General features: G+C 40.0%; 1 protein-coding gene across 7 annotated transcripts in view; it reads left to right on the top strand.

Annotated features, from left to right (window-relative positions):
• Positions 1 to 20,614, top strand: part of GRHL2 (grainyhead like transcription factor 2) — a 115,169-nt gene that overhangs the window by 9,415 nt on the left and 85,140 nt on the right. Inside the window, exon 1 of one of the 7 annotated variants that reach the window (XM_045581347.1) lies at positions 19,884 to 19,966. The exons of the other annotated variants lie outside the window; for them this stretch is intronic. The gene's annotated coding sequence lies outside the window, so the exon portion shown is untranslated. Of the gene's footprint in view, positions 1 to 19,883; positions 19,967 to 20,614 lie in introns of those variants that run through there. 7 annotated transcript variants of the gene reach the window in all.

The raw sequence follows: 20,614 nt of genomic DNA, 5'->3' as shown, positions 1-20,614 counted from the left end.
CATGTTGGGGTTGTAAGGATGCGTTGACAATCTGAAGTTTTGATGAATTTGAAAATCTGAGGTTTTGATGAATTTGAAAAAACACACACGCTGTTTTCTTTTCTTGTAGGGAGATTGAAAATAGGGGATCCATTGCCTATTTCCTTCTTAAAATAATGAACATGAGGATATGCAATACCCGTTTTAAGATTCGGATCACATTAATGTGAGTTAGTGTGACTTTCCCTCCCACACTCACCCCAAATCGGTGTTTTTAGTTCTCAGGTGAGCCCCATAAAATAATTTCTGGACTTCTTGGATCTGACTTTTCAAACAAGCAAGCAACCAAGGTAGCGTTTGCCTCTTTCCTGTATTGCCAGTAAGATAATTAACATAAGATCAGAGGAGTCCTCTTTCATTATTTCTCACCTGTTAAACGATCTTTGAGGACAATCCCCTGCTCCAATTATTGGTGATTCTTGTCCTCCCTCCAGAGGGGTCTAGGGAGGGGGCAGGGGGCATGGGCAGGGGACTGAGGGCTCACAGAGGGCTGGATGTTAGCAGGGTAGGAGAGTACAGGGCACAGTGAGACCTGCTTCTGCCCACCTGCCCCCACACCCCTTTACCAGCATAAAAGGTGGTCTGACTAAGATGACAGAGAAACAGGCTTCAGAGAGCCACATGGATTTCAGAAGGGCAGCGGGATGGTAAAATCAAGGGTATATCTGTCGCAGAGGATCCCTGCACAGCCTCACGGGGTTGATAGATAAAGGGCACAAAAGCAAATCACACAGAAAGGCCTGGCAGGTACTCCGAGAACTCTCTCTGGCGAGAGTCCAGGAAGTGGTCCATGCTAGGCAGGCTCGTGGAGTGAGAGCGAGGCGATATCAGAATGGATGGAACATTGAATGACATTTAGTAAGCCCAAACCTTAGGCCAACAGGACAACCTGGCTTCTCCCGCCCACTTCTCCCCACTCCTCCTCCCCTTTCTCTCCCCTTACTCCTTCTTGCTCCCCTCCTCCTCTTCTCCGCCCTTCCCATTTTTTATTCTTTTTTTCCTTTTAATAAAACCTAACTTAGGGACACCCAGTGCCAAGCCAGTAGTTTGGTAAGCGTTCAGAGAAGGCGTTAAATGATATAAAGGTAAGAATAGCATCTGCAGCGTCACTTGAGTTACACGGTAATACATTATTTCACGTCAGAGCACACAGAGCTATTTATTTGGGTCAGGAGTAAAATCTTCTCTGGTACCCTATTATAGGATTTGAAGGTTTCTGAACTCGATTTTCTCTGCAGTTCCAGGACAAAAGCTACCGGAGCCCCTGAGAAGGTCCCAGGTTGAGGGACTTCTGACAGGTTACAAGACCTCTTAAGTATATTTATGCTTCCTCTGCAAAGCATGATTTTCTTATCTGCTTTATAGTCTCGGTGTCTACATTGAAAAATATGTGCATCTCACACATTTTGAAAACATTAAAAAGGACAAATGCTTCACTAGGCAAGACATATGATTACATAACACAAGTAGACAATTCATAAAAGCTATACAAGTGGCTAACAAACATATGCAATAATTCTTAGCTTCATTGATAATCCAGGAAATACAGATTATAGAGCAGGGAGGTTTCAGGTTTCCCTCTCAAATTGGCCAAGATGAACAAAACTGGATTTGGAGAAAATACATTTCTAGGAGGATTCTAAGTTCCTAGAGGCCCGATACATGAAATTCCTGCAAGACGAGGCCTTCCTTCCGGCTTCCCTCTGCACCCAGGACTGGACCTCTCTCTGGCCACTAGTAGGCATCCGGGACCCGGGCTTCCCTCTCAGTCCCGGCTTTGTCTGGAAGGTCATCCGGAAGGACATCTGGAAGAACGTTGGAAGGACGTACAGTCTAATTAGCATATTATGCCTTTTTAAATTATGGATTACAAACTTTGTGGAAAGCAGTTTGGCAAAACTGCTTAAAGTGGGCCAACCTGTTGACACCTGAATTCCAGTTTTAGGGATTTACCTATAAATCAAGGCTGTTAATTGTAGCATTATTTTTGATAGTGAAAAATCTGTGTAAAACAATAAGTGCCCAGCTTATTAGGAAGCATTATAGAAAAATGACAGGAGAAAAGTTTTATTGGACATTTATGAGAATGCTTATAGGCATTCGACATAAAGAATAAAACCACAGTAGGTTAAAAGTAGTTTGCTCTTCATAGCGAAATTATAGGTGCTTTTGTCTCTTACCTGTGCCTCTGTATTTTTCTCGTTTGCTGAAGTGAACTTACACTGCTTTTGTAATTAAGGAGAAAAATATAAAAGGTTTTTTTTTGTTAATCCTCACCCAGGATATTTTTCCATTAATATTAAGAGGTAGCGGAAGAGAAAGGAGGGACACAGAGAGAGAAACATTGATGTGGGAGAGACACATCGATTAGTTGGTCTCCAGGACCAGGGATCAAACCTGCAACTGAGGTATGTGCCCTTGACCGGAATTGAACCTGGGACCTTTCAGACCATGGGCCAACACTCTCATCCATCAAGCCAAACCTGCTAGTGCTAAGGGTTGTTTCTTAAAGTAGTCTTTCTGCTCTGGAGACATTTAAAAATAACACACATATACCCTAAATAAAGCGGAAAAGCCTGCCCGCTGGCTTCGGGTGGAATTGGTCTGTCCCTGCAGTGGCCCCTGCCTCCCTCCCAACCCAGCCATGCCTTCTGCACAGTGTCTCACTCGCCTGCAGATTATGATAGTTTGGTTTGCATCTCACCAACCTTGTCTTCCTGGATTTGCCCAATTATCCAACCCAACTCCTTTCCAGTATAGCACAACTTAGGTGTAGTAGCATCCCACCTCTGTATAACTCGAAGCTGAGGTATTACTAAGGAGGCAGACGAACCCAGGAGGCTCCATTTCTGCCTAGCGTCCCTTGGAGAAAATTCTAGAGGGAGGTGGCCTGCCATACCATCTGACACCACCTAAATGTTCCTGGGAGAGACGCAGTGGTGGGTCCACGTGGTGGTCAATCGTCTGGAGGCATGGGGAGAGCCTGGAATACGACTTCCTGTAGAAACAAAAAGTAGTTGCAGGCAAAGTTGGGTTTTTATTTATTTATTTTTTGAAAAGCAACAATTTATCTTCTCCATGGTGTAGACTTGCTTTTCCCCGGAGGGCCAAGTGTGTGACTCATCAACCTGCTTCTACAAGCTGCTGCATAGATCATGCCAGACGCGGGCTGGAGTCTGTTGGTTAAGCTGGGTGAGATTGCATCACCGGGCTTCCTGCAGGCAGTCTTTAAGGGAGGCTTCGTCGCCAATGTGAAGTGATTTGCTTATCAACACATCCAAGGAGCATCCACAGGCAGGGAACAAAAAGTACTCGGTGTGACTTGGAGGGAGAGAATGGCCTCATGGGATGCCGACGTTGCCAAATCATGTCAGGGGAAAAATTAAAAGAGGGAGGTTTCAGAAGAAATGGAAATGAACTTTGTAAATGAGAGCAAAACCAGAGCCACGCTGGGCTGCGGGAATTAGCACAGCTTGTGAAGCAGAGAAGCATGGGTCTGCCTTTCGGTGGTGGACTCAACAGCGAAATCGGCAATTGCCCCCTTCTCTCCCACACTCATCCGGCACCCCCTCCTGCACACTTTAATTCTCACTGTGCAGGAGTTCACCAGACCACAAGTACTGTATCTCACATTTTCAAAAATCATTCTCTTCTTTGGATGTTGGAAATATAAATAGAGGTGCAGATCCTTAGCGGGCTAGTAGAAGAAGATGGGGGAAGGGCTAGGTTTTGTCTTTTTATCCTGTTATGTACCGTCGGTTTTAGTAAACAACCCCATCAACCATGGTTTGTGTTCTGTTCAGCCACACAGAACCATAACTGTGCTCTCAAATGTTGGTATACAATTCATTGATCTCTTTTAGTATCCTGAAGTTGCAATGAACGGGGGCAGCCATGATAGCATGTCTTTCCTCTTTCTTCATTTAAAAGCCCCACCAGCTTCTGTCTTCCTGATCCTTCGTAAACAATGAAATGCCTGTGTGCTCGGTGCCCCGGAAACATTTAATTACAAGCTGCTAAGTTTTCTCCTGCAGCATACCCGCCCTTGGCTAAGGGAACCAAATTGAATGTATTATTCAGAACTTGCAGGACTAACCAGATTTCATTGTTGTGCCAACTATTCCTGGACCATGGAAGACACTGACAATGTTTTTACGATTCTGATATTTTTATTGTGTTGATGGACTATTTGATAGAATCACTATGTTGAAGCATTTCTGAATCCTCACTGCGCTAGAGCGGTCTGACTTCTATTGTGACTATTTTGTCACACAATTTTACATTTGCATGTAAAATAAATTTTTAAAAATATATTTTTATTGATTTCAGAAAGGAAAAGAGAAACATCAATGATGAGAGAGAATCATTGATTGGCTGCCTCCTACACGCCCTCAGCTCGGGATCAAGCCCGCAATCCAGGCATGTGCCCCTTGACCGGAATCGAACCTTGGGACCATCCAAGGTTCGTCTGCAGGCCAATGCTCTATCCACTGAGCCAAACCAGCTAGGCTGCATGTTTGCTTTTTTAAGCGCCATATCTTGGGGAGGCTTTTTTCTAATTTCAAAGATAATATATGTGCATGAGGTAAAAATGGAAACTAGAGAAAAGCATGTAGAAGAAAAATCACTCATAATTCCAGCACCCTAACATTGATATATTTTCATACAGTTTCTAATGTGTACATACATGTCAATATGGTTATAAAAGAGTATACAAATTAAGATCCCTCCCATTTTTTACATTATTCATGTCATGCTGCATTTTCCATTTAATGTTATATCATTAGCATTTTACTGACTACATACCATTTAACGGTAAAAATCTATCATTTTTTTAAAATATATTTAGGTTGTTTTGCTTTCTCTTTATTATAAATTATGGGTGTTTTTCCCCTTAATTATAGTGTTTAAGGTTCTCAGTGTGTGAATAAATTTTTTAGAATAGGTTTCTGGAAGTATACGCATAAAAAACAAGTATTTTTAGGTTCTTGATTCAAAATTTGAAAATGATTTCTAGAAAGATTGTAAAACTTGAGTTTTCTCCAAGTAGTGTTTGAGAGTGTCTTGTCATATTGTGTCATCAGTAAGTGAGAATTATATATATTTTTTGTCAATTTGAAAGGCAAAAGTCTATATTTTGCAGCTTGATAATTAATGAGGCATTTTCTCTGATATTTATTGGCCATTTATATTTCTTTTTATTGAAGATCTTGCTCTTGCCTTAGCTATTATATATGGCCGTGTCCCTGTGTCCTGGGTGAAGGGACCTTGGGGCTGAGATCCAGCTTTGCTCCCTCTGGCCTCTGCTCAGGGAAAAGGGCTCCTTCAAACATCTGTACAAATGCACCACATGGGATAGCTGTGGCCTGCTCTTATTTTTCACTCAAACTTAAAAATTGGAATGCTGACATTTTTATGATTAATTTGTGAGAGCTCTTTACACACCTACAATTATTCATCTTTTTGTCAAAATTCTGGCTACCATGTCCCTAACTTCTTGTTTATAATTTGATTTCATGATTTAAAAATATTTAGAGCTTTATATATATTTTTTTATATCAAATATATTCCTCTTGTGTGTGTAAGTACTTTCATTGTTTTCAAATGTGGAAAATTTGAGATTAACCTTTATGGACTTAACTCATTGAAACATTTTCCTTTATTTTAGCCTTATTTTAAGGTTATTTAAAAGACCCATTGAAAGATAATTAACTTAATCTTAATTGAAAACACATTAGGAATAGAGTTGCTCTAAAACTACCACTCAGAGATGTTCACACTGCTGATAGTGCTAACACTTTGACATCTATATTTTTTACTCTTTTTAATGCAATTACATACAAATGTATACAGAGATAAGATAGTAATATATATAATGTGTAGTAACTTATTTTTAAATCAAATTGGTCACATCTTTTCATGATGATAAATATTTTTAATGGCCCTATAGTTTTACATTGAATGGAAATGTTCAAATCAGTTTAACCAGTTCCTGTTGTTGTATATGTAGATTCTCTCTCTCTCTCTCTCTCTTTTTTACTGTTAGAATCAACATTTGAATAATTATTCTAATGGCCAAATCTTCACACACTTTTTAAAACATTCGTTCATATTTCCAAATTGCTATCCAGATACCTTCTCATTAACACTCCCACCAACAGTGTATCTGTGGGAGAAGGAATCCACATTCTTTTCCCATCAATGCATGTTATCCTTTTTTTAGTTTGCAAATTTGATAGGGTGAAAATAATAATTTGTTTTGAATTGCATTTCCTTTTTTCTTTTTTAATAAAGATTTAGCAGAATTGATTTGAGAGAGAGGGAGGAGGGGAAGAGAGATAGACAGACAGAGTCATTGTTTTCACTCATTTACGCATTCATTGGTTGATTCCTGTATGTGCCCTGACCCGAGATCGAACCCTCAACCTTGGCACTTCCGGATGATGCTCTAATCAACTGAGCCACCCAGCCAGGGCTGAATTGCATTTCTTTCCATGAACTCAAATTATATATTCTATCTCAAGAGAGCTTTATGTTTGTTTTTAATACATATATATAATATTTTGATATCTTAAGCTCTTTTGAGGGTTTTTATTTTTTACAGAGTTCAGCATCAGTAAGAAGAGCTTATTATTTATTAGCAGAAGGTCCAGCCATGATCTGTTCTCCCAGTAGAAGTTATTGGGTTTGGGAACAGTCCCTAGTTCAGAGCCCCCATCCTTTGCTGATGAAAGCAATGACCCAGGTCTGCACTCCAGTCCCCTCATAAAGAATCACAAGTTCAGGAAACTCAGGCAGGGATCGGAAGCCCATTTCTCCACGCTCACTGATGGCATTGAGTTCAGGATGAATACCCCCAAACAACAAGCGAGCAGTCACTACACACCTCTCCACTCGGTGATTTATCGAGCGCCTCCAGGCCAGGCACACCGCTGGGCACCACGCCAGGCACGGAGACCACAAAGATGAAACAGACTACTGGTTTCTGAGACTGAGAACCCTAAACAATATAATTAGGAAAAAACCCATAATTTAGAAAAACATGCACTTTTACTTTTCATTCTTGAGGTAATTAGTTGTGGGCAAAGTAGAAGCAGGTCATGTCCAAAATAAGGCAAAATAGTGTGAGTCTTCAAATTTCCTGTTTTATTTTGATTTGAAAAGACCTGCCCTATTTTATTTATTTATTTATTTATTTATTTTTATTCCTCAGGTTTGGTCAAGCTCTCATCCATCACTTTATTTGTTTATTTTGGTCTATTTTTAGCAGTTAAGAAACCCTTTGGTTGTTTATCTCAGTAGTAGGGCCATTTTTCAAAGATAAATCTCTAGGATTCTCTACTTACCTCCTCTCCCCCCTCAAGTTTCTGAACAGGTTTTATTACACCCAGAGGGGTTGGCACTCAGTCCTTGGCTGCTGCCTTCCTCATGACCGCAAGGACATTGTTCGTATTTTCTCTCTCTCTCTCTCTCTCTCTCTCTCTCTCTCTCTCTCTCTCTCTCTCTCTCTCTCTCTCTCTCGGCACAAGTGTGTGTCCCCACCCTTTTCTTGATGAATTGCAGGGCCCTCTTGTCCTTAGAGACCTTGAACAGCTCCATGGGACCACTCATAGGGACAAAGCCACACACCTCTCTTGGGTCATCCCCACACGAACTTGAGCTTGGTGTGCTTGGTGAGGCGCCTGCATGGCTGTGCCAGTGTGTGCTCACAGTCTTGGATACCCTGCGGCCTTTGCTGAGCAGCTCAGAGCCGTGGCTGTTGCTCCTCTATGGCTGCTGCTGCGGAAATGTAATTAAATTTTGCATTACAAAACTTCTCTAGAGCTGTGGGGTTAAGACATCTGTTTTGTTCTCTGTCATACGCATGTTTCTTACAGTGCTCATGGTAACATCTGTGGAAGCTGACCATTTATGGAAGTCACTGGGTGCTTTTCTAGTCTGAGATACAACACGAAAAACATCCAGGACAATTAGGGGTTATTTTTTAAGTGTTGGTAGCCTGAGAACCCCACGCATTTAATCAGGAACTAGCTGTCTGGTCTCTGACATATTGAGGCTCTTTTCTTCGATCTCCCGCGTACGGTTAACCTTTTGGATCTATAAATTTTTTTCTCTCTACAGATCGGAGAGAGAGGCCATGAAAAGGAAAATTCAGCTTACTCAGTGTGGCTACTGATTAAGGGAAAAAATATTTACTTCCAATAGAAGGTTGAACTTGTTATTTTAAATACATTCTTTGACAAGGATTTCATATGATAAATGCTTTATTCTCTCCTAGTTTTTTTTTCTTTTTCTTTCACATGTTCTCAAAGCCGTGAATGTAAGGGTTGTCTGATTAGGAAGTCTAGCATGTGCGAGGTACCGATAACGGCCTTTTCTCCTCCCCTAAATATATTAATGACCTCAGAGCATTATGCTGTGGAAATACTATCATGAACTTACCATTTAGGTTACATGGAGATTATTGCCATAGTTTTCATTATTATAAAAATCATACTATTTTTTTTACAACCTCACCCAAGAATATGGTTTTTATTATTTTTTAGAGAAAGGGGAAGGGAGAGAAACACCGATGTGAGAAAGAAATATTGATTAGTTGCCTCCTGTAGGTGCAGGTCCCCCCTCCCCGCCTCCCCGCAGCTGGGAATGAAGCCACAACCTACGTAGGTATGTGTCCTGACCGGGAGTCGAATTCTCGTACAGGACAAAACCTAACCAACTGAGCTACCCGCCCAGGGCAAATCATGCTTTTATAAAAATCTTCAGACATAAAGTCTTTCAAGACATGTAGATCACTTTTTTAGACTGAATTTCTGCAAATAAAGTTTACTGGATTAAAATTCACAAATATTAAAAAAATACGTTATTACATAATCACTGTAAGGTTAGGGAGAAAAAAGACAAATGCCCCTTTGATAACTTTTTTTTTCCTACCATTTGCAGCAGAATTTTGACAGTTTGTTGGATAATCTCCTACCGTGTTTCCCCGAAAATAAGACGTCCTCTGAGAAAATAAGACCTGGCGCATGGAAAGATAAGATATCCCCTGCAAATGAGACCTAGCGCAACTTTGGGAGAAAAAATTAATATAAGACACTGTCTTATTTTCGGGGAAACAGGGTAGATGTGTCCCGAGGCATTATATCACATAGGAATGTTTCTATATTTAAAAGTTTTTAATTTTTTTTCCACTTTTTTGTATATTGATACATGAGTGATTTTATTCACATTGCTTTATGATTGGTCTATGTCAATAATACAGATAGCCTTTCTTTTTTTAAATTTTGCCCAATATTCTAGAGTATGAATGACTAAAGGGTAAATTAATGGAAATGTAACTTCTGGGGCAAAGGCTACGCATATCGAAATCTTAGATTGTTCTCCAACATGCTCCTTTAACTTACACTCCAGGAATGTTTGAACATGCCCACTTCTGCCTACCTTCGAGCATTGGAACTTTCCAGACTTTAAAATTTTTATGTGCCTGATTGGGGATTGAACCCACAACCTTGGTGTAGCAGGACCACACTCTAACCAACTGAACTACCCAGCCAGGGCAATAAATAAGTATAATTTTGATTCATTCTCACTGGATGTCTATTGTTCTGTTAGCTGTTGTCATTTTTGTTTGTTTGTTTGGTTAATCCTTACCAAAGGATATTTTTTCCATTGATTTTTAGAGAGAATGGAAGAGAGAGGGAAAGACAGAAACATCGATGTGAGAGAAACACATCAATTGTGTTTCTCCTGCACAGGCCCTGACCAGGGCCTGGGCTGGGAAGGAGCCTGCAACCAAGATACGTGCCCTTCACTGTAATCGAACTCGGGACCCTTCGGTCCGCAGCCTGATGCTCTGTCCATTGAGCCAAACCAGCTAGGGCACTGCTGTCATTTTCTTATTTACAATCTAAAGTAGGGGTGTCGAACTCAATCAGAGAAGGGGCCAAAATCTAAAATCCAGCCTAAATCGCGGGCCGAATGGTTTACTGAACAGTCATAAACTGTCATTGTGATGGAAATGCAGCGGAGTGCAGTGATGACAGCGCGGTGCGGGCCACATTGCAAGGCCTGGCGGGACGGATTTGGCCCGCGGGCCTTGTGTTTGACACATGTGATCTAAAGGAAAAGAGGTCAGTGCTCCTGACTAAATAATTAGGTATCACATGATTTAAAAATTCTTGTGACGTACTGGTTGAAAATCACTGCTCTATACCTATGGTATCTATGTATTCATCTTCCTCTCCCCTCTCTTTTACTGAATCTCAAGTTGTCCATTAAATAATTGTTATCTATAAATAATGATTATTTTTTTCATCCTTCCAAGTATTTAGATTTCTGAAATCTTTCTCTTATTACATTGCTCAGGAGGGCAAGTACAATTTTGAACAGTGGGATGACAGAGGAGGTCTGTAAAGGAAGTGGTTTTAATCCCTCATTGTTAAGCATAATGGTACTATAGGTTCTTGGTTATTCTCTTAATCTAGTGATATCCACAAATAAATTTCATAATTCTGCTTTGAGCAGTCTTATATCCATGGGATAAGCCTTGTGTGTTATGATATGAAAACTTATTTGCAGATTTCATAGCTATATTCATTTCAGTCCCGCTGCTTACTAGTGCTGTGTCCTGGGATAAGTTACTTAATCTCTGTGCCTCGGGTTCTCCACTACAAAACAGACTAATGGTAAGAGATCTTGCCTCCCAACAGTGGGGTGAGGTATGTAACCTTTAGAATAGTCCATGGTACATGGTAAACATTCAATACATTTTAGCTGTCACATTATTGTCATCATAGGTATATTATTATTGTAAATATTATCATTATTGCTGGTCTCTTGTTTACTGTGTGTGTGTGTGTGCCTGTCTGTCTGTGTCTGTCTGTAAATCTACAAGGGTGAATGCCATCTTTGTTGTATTTTGATATCCATGTTATGCTAACTGATTAGAATGAGTTGGGAAACTTTCCATGTCTTATTAGTCTCCGAAATAGTAATTCAGTGTTGGAATGATCTATTCCTTGAAGGTTGCCAGGGCCTGGTGAAGGTCCTTGGTTAACCTTTCAATGTCTTCCATCCTCCCTTTGTTCAGGCTTCCTACTTGAGGCCAAGTTTCAGCGTTTATATTTTCCAGGAAACCATTACTTTCAGATCTCCTTTGTATCAGTGGATATGTCTTCTCAACATTTCTTCATCAGATTTTACCTCTCCTACCTTCACCTTCACTTCCTTAAGCCCTACCCCTACACACACACACCCAAAGATGACAGCTTATCACTGCTTTTATTTGACTAGCAAAATTGGGGTCCCAGTAGAATAGAATTTTATTCCTGTGCATAGAACTAAATGATTCATGTGCATAGAACTGAGACCAGTATTTAAACATGAGATTTTGTCTTAGTTTAGGTGTTATATGTTAGTTCAAATCCTCCAAGAAGCAGTCACCAAGATAGAATTAAACAAGCAAGAAGTTTATGAAGGGAATTCCTGTGTGAGGGGGTTAGAGGGAGGGTGCTGGGTAAGGGAGGAGGCCCAGGCCCTGAGGCCAGTCTGACCCTGAGTGCAGGAGAGAGGGGGGAGATTCTGGGGAAGCCCCCTGCATGCCCAGTAGCCTAAGGAAGCTTCTTGGAGCTGGAGCCGGAGCCACAGGAAGCTTTTAATTTGTGCCACCAGAGGAATCAGTCATTGGCTGATTCAGCCTTTGACTGGGGGAGGCCCAGCTTCAGAATTTAGAGGCAGCTGGGCCCTCAATGGTCCTCTCCCTGCTGCTGGAGACTGCGAGGGGCACTCCAGGGATGGCGGCAGAGTAAAAGCTTCCTTACAATCCCTCTGTTTCCAGTCTAGGGCTCTGCCTTTTCCTGCTGCTGTGTGTGGTGCTCCCCAATCACCGGCCTTTTGGGCTCCATGTTACCGGAGACTTAACCTTCCATTCATGCTAGGACGTAGGCGCCTGGTAGTTGGAGGTGGGAAAAGAGATCCGGAGGAGTGGGTATTTATTCTTTTATGTACTTTTTACCAACCCTGGTTTCAGCCACTCCCCACATTCCAGGGTCCTCCTGCCTTCAATTCCTTGGACTTTCACATTCTGGGATATTTTGGGCTTTCTTTTTAGATATCCCTCTGTGTGTATTTAGGCTTCTTCCTATTCCACTCCGCTGAGGCAGTTGCTGCTCTTCTGGTTTATGTCTCCCCTGTTTAATCGATATGTTAGAGATCGCTCATTGGATCTCTTTAACTGTCACTTTCATGGGGTTTCCATAATATGCTCAACCTGCCACATAGAAGCCTCTAGGACTTTGAATATTGTTTCTCTTTCTTTGCTGGAACAGTTATATCATCTCCATATTTGTTCTTTTTTTGTCGGTCCCTGATTATTAATTTCTAATGACTGTAATTTCTGTTTCTCTCATGCATTCACTGTGATTATCTCAGGCCTTTCCTTTGTTATTAATTCCATTTTCAGTTTCCTGGGTGTGATTTGCTCTATAAGCTATTGTTTTGGTCTTCTCTTTTCTTAGCCCTGCAATTTCCCTTTTTACCATCAACTTTGCACTTTTGTTTTATTGGGTTCACAATCTTATTATTATTATATTTTATAGTATAACGTAATTTCTGGGAATTTCATTTATTTATTTTTTTTCAGGGAGGGTTAGTTCTCTTTTCTTATGCATGCTGTGTTCTTTCCTTATGTGTCTGATTTCCTGTAGTATGTTTGGCCCCATTGCTATGCCATTTCTTTTTGACTTATTCACGCTTGACATGTTCTTTTCGAGAAAAACAAAGGTTTTGTTTTTGTTTTTGTTCTGATATAGTAAAAATGAATGATTTCTGCCATCTGAGACATGTCTGTGTGCCCTTTCTAGGCCAGCTTAAAGCCTGGCCACTTGAAGATGGGACAGGGCGGGAAAGCTCAGCTTGGCCTTGTGGAGCCTATGAGTGTCTTGGCTAAATGTTCCCGATTGAGTTCACTGGCCACGTGCAGGAAGGCGTCCTCTTCCTGTGTGTGTAGGGGTGCCTCTGGGTTTTAGGTCTGTCCCCTCCCCCACTGGACTGTCAAATACTGGGGCCTCTGTTTCTGCTGGGGACTGTCATCTTGCTTGGTTACATCTCATTTCCATTCTTGCTCCTGTTGGTCACTAGGGTTAAAAGAAAAGGGTTCCTGAGAGTGATGGTGCCATTGTTTGCAATGGAAAGTTGTCGTGAGACTTCCTCTGAAGCTTTCAGTTTGTCTCTAACCCCTCTCTAGTCTTCCCTCCTTGAAAGGGTCTCACCACATTTATCCACCATTTTGATTTCAGTCCTGCTAATTTCCTTTTCACCACTGAGGTTATTTAGTGCTAGCTCCTTCCACTCAACCTAACCTCTCTGGCTGGACCAGAGCCCCCAGGACAACAAAGAGGTAGAGAAAGTATCCAAACAACTGCCATAACTCCACTGGGACAAGGGGCTAAGCTGACTGTCACTCCATTGACCTTTTTATGTAAAAAAAAAAATTAAAAAAAATCAGTCTGTTCACTGTATTTGATTGCATTCTGCAGGACACTTTTATTGGAACATATTCTACCATTTATTGGGGAGTCTGGGTAATTTTTTAAAGCGTTCACTTTCCTTAGAGACAAGGCAGACACGATGAGGTTAACATAGAGAGTTAAACAACATAAAAGTACAACACTGATATATTTTCTTTATACTTCCACTAGAGGCCTGTTGCACGAATTTATGCATGGTCAGGGTCCCTAGGCTTGGCCAGCCATCACAACCAATTGGGGCCATTCGGCTACCATCTGGGGCCTCCCTTCCTTGATTTCCAGCTGCGTGCTAGTGCTTCCTTCATTCTGCACCGGCCCTGGTGGTCAGTGCACATCATAGTGAGCAATCAAACTCCGGTCTCCCGGGGGCAAACCCCCGAGGGGACATAGCAGTGCACTTTTTCATGCAGATGCTAGGCAGGAGAGGCAAGGCGACACCTCTTCACCACCAACTTGCTTATTTACCCTGACCTGTCCTAGGGCAGCTGGAGAGGTGATCTGTCTGCAGAGTCTTAGACATTCTAGATCTTTCTGGCTCAAGATGGTCCTCTTCATTCATAACGTGGGCTTACCACCCCTGTGATTCTGTGCTTTGTCCATGAAAGCATAGCACGCCCATTGTGAACTCTCCTGCACATCTTTTCCCAAGGTGGAGACACCCACACCCCATATTGCTCTGCTCCTAATTTCACTGTATTTTATCTATGAGTGACCTTTCCCATTATATTCGATAAAACCATTAATACGAAGAAAGGCACCGAATGCTAGGGCATCCGAGAGTGGTGCCTACACAGAGTCTCCTCTTCACTCTTCAGAAGCTCCACCTGAGTTTTGGTTTTTCCTTGTGTGTTTGGTCATAAAACATTACTATTCTGCAGGCTCCTGGCCCTTTTCTTAGAAATCTCTGCTAGTCACTGAAATAAGTTAATTTTTGATGTGCTCAATCAGTGTCCCTTCAGTACAGAATGATTCACTCTTAGCCAATAAGAGTTACCTATTCATAGTTGGGATCGTTCTGCATTTCTTCTCCTCTTTCCTCTAGAACAGTGTTTCCCAAACTTTTGACATATGTGTAACCCCTTCTATAATTTTCGTAACGCTGAGTACCCATCTTACTCATGAGAACGTAGAATTAAGTGCAGCTAAGCACGGTGCAGTGCATATCCCCACCAAACTCCGGTGCAACGCGTACCCCCACCAAACTCTTCCCGTACCCCTGGGGGTACGCGTACCACACTTTGGGAAACGCTGCTCTAGAAAGACCCAAGTTATTTTCATCTCTGCCAAAGTTTGATGGAGGAGGTAATGATTTATCTCAGAGGATTTTCCCAAGCTGTTATACACCTATCTTTGGGTTTCTCTCCATGTTGGAGAAATTTTAGTGAGAATGCTCCATAATTTGTTGATTTAACTTCTGTCTCCTGTACTTCTCTGGGTAAAGAACCTTCTGTTCCTTCCCTTTGATACTATCTGATAAACTGTATGACATGTGGTTGTGCACCTTCACTGTGCAGCTGATAAATTTTTCAAATACACACACACACACACACACACACTATTTTTTATCCATTTTTGTTCTTGCGTGAGTTTGTAATGAAATTTTATTCTAATGTCTTTAACCCAAAATTCCTACACATTTTTAATGTTTAAAATGATCAGTTATCTATTTTTTCATAAATTTTTGTTTTCATGCTTAACAAACCCTTTCCAAACTCAAGAGCAAATTAAAGATTCATGTACATATTCTTCTAATTTGTGTGTGTGTCTATGTGATTAAACATAACTAAAAAATTGCTTAAAACTTATTGTAATAATTTTAAGTAAGAGTCTAATTTAGATAAATAAATACACAAATAAACCCTTCAACTACTTTGCCCAATATATTTTATTGGAGAAGAAATTCTTTCCTTTCTCTTTTTTAAAGTGAGTTAGGTAGGTTTTTTCTTTTTAAAGTTTTTTTCAATTACAATTTACATTCAATATTATGTTATTTTCGTTTCAGCAGTTAGACAATCGTATATTTTACAAAGTGATCCCCGATATTTCCAGTACGCACCTGGCACCATATATAGTTATCACACTATTATTGACTGTATTTCCTACGCTGTATTTTACATCCCCATGACTATTTTGTAACTACCGATTCCTTCACCTTTTTCACCCAGCTCCCCAAACCACCTCTGACAGCCATCCGTCTGTATGGAAGTTCTTTCAATTTCCTTCCTTTTCCCTCCATTCCTCTCTCCCTTAATGCATAAATGTGATCATATTATACATAGTGTATTTTTTGTGCATTCCTGTCCCTTTTTTGCTTCTTGTCTCTAGACTACTCCCCTTCATCTGCATCACACACACACTCCAACCCTAAGTATGTACTGTATATAAAAAATACATGTATATATACCTATGCATATTCCTATACGTTCACATAACATATGCAGTTTTAAAATTGATTTTTAACTTCAAGCACAGATGTAAGGCCAGAGGAATAACTTCAGGTGCTTTCGATTATTGTCCAGAAGAGGAATAACAAGTGATTCATTTTTATTTTCTTCACAGTGTTCCCATAAGTCCGTCTAAATTCTAATAAGGCAAGCTAGAATTATCTGCTTTTTATTATGTCCAGCATTATTTGTTTTAGGTAAACTTTATTGTATAGTAAAGCCCATTTATTTGCCCTATTTTGTTTTATAGAAGAGACGTTGTGTAATCAACGTTGTTTATTGTGGATTTTGTTTGGGCTTTTCTATTACTTCCTTGTGTAATCTTTTTGGGTCTCTAACCTATTTTCTTATCTGTTAAAGATGGAAGCAGAGTCTAATGTTTTTACCATTGAATATTTTCTGTTAATTTTGGAGAATATAGTCTAATTCATATACTATGTGAAATTACAAATTGGGTAAGACATAATACCCACTTGCAGAAAGACAGTAAATGTTAAGACTTGTACCTAAATAAAGAATAAGGCATAAAATGTTGAATGCCTTGAGATAAAAAAAAAAAAAAAAAAGGGTGGGGGAGAGGCGAGAGACCTTGTGAAAATGATTTTTTTTTTCATTAGGTAGAAAATAATCCTTAATTTAACTCTTTCCTAGACCATTTCAATAGCCTCCTTCTTGGTCTTCTAGCACCTGTGTTCTTTTTAATCATTTCCTGCAGCCAGAGTGATGTCTTTAAAACACATATCGATCAAGTTGCTTTGTTGCTAAAGATCCTGCATACCTACCTCATGCACTTAGAATAAACTTTAAAATTCTGAAAGTGAATTACAAAAACCATTGCACAAGTGCTTTTTCCTCCAGGCAATCTTTGTACCTCCATAGGGAGTAGAAGTGCTTTTTAGGTGCTGCTCACCTTTTCACACAAAATACTAAAAAGATGCCTACCTAAAGTTGGATATTAAAATGAGTGTTTTATACTACTTCATCAAGGACACTTTCACGTGAAATTAACATCTTTCATTTGCCTGCTTTTTTATTGTGTGTGTCAATAAGAATACACTGACTCAAGGACAGTTTGATGTCCCTGCCTTGATTTATGTCAAGAACTGAAACTTTTACCCACCATTAATTTTGCACTGCCAGTGCCAATGTCCAACATACTGAAAAATGTAAATAATGTTTTAGTATTATTATGAAAATCGTTTTGACCGTACAGACCTCTGAAACTATCTGAGAGACATATTATGAGAATCGTTGCTCTAAAATTTCTATATCCTGTCTTTATCCCAGCAATTATTGTCACTGAATTGTTAATAAAAACATTCAAACTATTTTTTTTTTATCACCCTCTGGAGTTAATCATTAACCATCACTCTTTCTCCATGCAAAGCAAAATCTTCAGTATACTTTTTAAACAACTACTCTCTTACAACCACTCAGATATTCCATTCTAGTTTGGTATTATCTTTAAGGATCCTTTCTTAGTGGTATAATTTTATTGTCATGACTAGAAGTTAATTAATTTAATATTTTACTGGCATATTTGATACTATGATTGCTATATAATTTTTTTTTATATCACTTTTATTTACCCATGAATTGTGGAGTGATTCTTTCCACAGGTATATATGAGGGGAATGGCTTTTGAATCCTTTCATGACCAAACATGCCTTTATTTTGCCATCACTCTAGCTGATCTTTTGCTGTTTTCAGAATTCCATGTTCAAATCTCTTTTCTCGTCTTCCAGCATTTAGTGACGCAGGTGAGAAGTTTACTGGCTGACTTGTTTTGTTGAAAATTGCTTAATTTTTCAAGTTTTTTTTTGAGGGGGGGGGGTAGTATTTTCTGTTTAATCTTTAACATAGAAATTTCACAGGATATGCCTTCACATATGTCTTTTCATGATTCTTTTCACAATTTTGGAGCCCTTTATTCTCAAGACTCAAGTTTCTCTTCAGCTGGAGAATATTTTATTCTGTTAGTTCTTTGATTATTTATTTTCCCCTTTCACCCTTTTCTTTGCTTTCTTCTGTAATCCTTGTTAGTTGAACATTATATTTCTGAATCTATTCTTGCATGCTTTTAAATGTTTTCTCTTATTTTTTTTTCTCTAAAAATTGTGAAATTTTCCTCCTTATATCTCCCACATGATGACATATTTTTGATTGTTTCAAGTCAAACCTCATACAAAATTTTATTTTTAATTTTAGAAATTATCTTGTTTTGTTATTTCTTTTTCATAGAAACATGAACTTGCTTTGTACATGCAGCAGCTTCTTTTAAACATTATTTCCTCTACCCAACATTATTTTCCTCATCAATAAGCTGTTTCGATATTCATGGAGTTTCTCTTTCATTCTTGTTACGTTTCCTTAAATATCTGGTGATTTTTAGTTCTTTTGTTAAAAGTGAAGAGCGTGATCATCTTTCAAGCTGGCAAGGTTTGTTGGCAGGAGAGCGTTTACTCTTTCCGGAGTAGACTGTTCTCTTACATGAAGGAATGACCACAGGCACTGAGGATTCCTGGAAGATTCCTTTGTATATGTACAGATGAGGTCCAAGGGGGTTGGACACATTGGAAGGTTTACCTGTTGTTTTAAGCTGAATTGTTTTCTTGGTTTCCATTCGATTGTTTAAAATTACTTTAGACCAGTGGTCAGCAAACTCATAAGTCAACAGAGCCCAGTATCAACAGCACAACGATTGAAATTTCTTTTGAGAGCCACATTTTTAAAACTTAAACTATATAGGTAGGTACTTTGTTATTAACTTGAGTAGGGTACACCTAAGCTGGCCTTTGCTAAAAACTCAAGGGGCCAAAGAGCTGCATGTGGCTCTCTAGCTGCAGTTTGCCAGCCACTGCTCTAGGCAGTTGACCGAGTTATTTCTCTCTCTAGTCCTAGGGCCCCCAAAGGCCAAATCATTCCGTATTTAAGAAGTGGGCACTGAAGCTACTTCCTTTGGGTGCACTGTACCAAAAGAATGGAAGGAACAGTGTTTGACTGGCTTGGTCATAGACCCTGAAGACTCAGTTAGATGCTTCCAGACTTAGTGGGAAAACTGGTGCGCAGGTATGCGTCATCTCCTGCACCGGAGCTGGGGTGTGGCCTTGAGTTTGGCTTCTCCTCTATTTCAATCTCTTCTGCTTCCTATCTTCTAGAATTGGTCAAATTTCTCTTTCCACATGGACTCCACACATGATTATTTCTCACTTCAGGGAAATGCTTCAGATTTGAAATGGTCTAGAGATGGAAGTGTGTCCTGAATCCTTTTGTTTGTTTGTTTTTCCAAACTATGAGTTCCTCTAGCAAACTACAGAGGCAAAAAGAGGGCTCCAGAGCTGGAAAAATAGGCTCCAGAGGCAAAAGGAGAAGGCCCTTGGTGCTTAGGAGAGACAAAGGCAAAGGTAATGCGCCTGGGGGAGGGGGGAGGGAAAAGGGGAAAGGCGGATGCTCTGGAGGGAGCGTGCACTCCTCCAGCCTTCTAAGAAACTTGTGCATTTTTTTTTTCTGCTAGAGATTTGAGCCCAATAAGTTCCTCAGAAGAACAAATGTTCTTTTTAATTTTAAGAATTGATTTGCTTTAAAAATGATTCCTTTAAAAAGTCTACTTTTGGTCACTATCTAAATAGAATATTCCCAATATTTTCTAATTATTTAAATTATATTTCTCTCATGTCAGCTGTGTAACATTTTCCCACAGGGCATTTGGAAAAGATGGCCTGTAGCTAGGTCAGACTAAAGATGGATAATGAGGAGTTGCTACCCCTCACCCCACGTGATTCATGTGTGCTGCCTGATAGAGTACAGACCCTGCAGAATGTCTCAGCACAGCACCTTGGAATTCTACAAATAACCCAAACCCATTGTCCTCATCTTCAAGGGGTTGATAGAGTTCCCCTTTGCACATTTTCTCTAGAACTCTGCATGTGGAAGTCCTCTCATTTATTGTACTTGCATGTAAGAAATTCCCCGTTACCCTGGTTTCTTGACTTCGGTCTGTTTTTAGTTCTCTCTTTTCAAGGGACTTTGTTTTTTTCTGATTATGAAAATTGAGCATGCTTAAGAATTGGCAATAGACAGGGTGCTTAAGATCTCTGGTATGCAGTCCTGGTCCAAGCTGAGGGCTACGTGATCCTGGACAAGTTACTTAGCACTTGCTATCCAAGGTCCTCGTCTGTGTAAAGGGCATGTTGGCCATACCTGACTTTAAGGATTTTGTAACCCATGTCTGGGGCTTAGCACACTGTCTGGCATAGGGTAGGTGCTCAGTAAGTATGTGTGACTTCTTACTATTGAAGCCTGTTTGAAAAGTTGAAAGAAGCAAATAAAAATTCATCTATAATCATTGTAAACATTATGAACTTAGATTTGTACACACATTTTAGTTATTCCATAGATTTCAGTCTCTAGAAATTCTCTACATTTTAAAAATTGATTTTAGAAAGAGAGGAAGGGAGCAGGAACGAGAAACATCCATTGGTTGTCTCTTACATGCATTCCAACCTGGGATCGAGCCTGCAGCCTGGGTCTGTGCCCTGACCGGGAGTTGAACCCACAACTTTGATGTGTGGGAACGGTGCTCTATCCTAGTGAGCCACCTGGCCG

Source organism: Pipistrellus kuhlii, unplaced genomic scaffold (assembly GCF_014108245.1).
Source record: "Pipistrellus kuhlii isolate mPipKuh1 unplaced genomic scaffold, mPipKuh1.p scaffold_m20_p_14, whole genome shotgun sequence".
Taxonomy (NCBI): domain Eukaryota; kingdom Metazoa; phylum Chordata; class Mammalia; order Chiroptera; family Vespertilionidae; genus Pipistrellus; species Pipistrellus kuhlii.
This window is presented reverse-complemented; position numbering and strand designations above follow the sequence as displayed.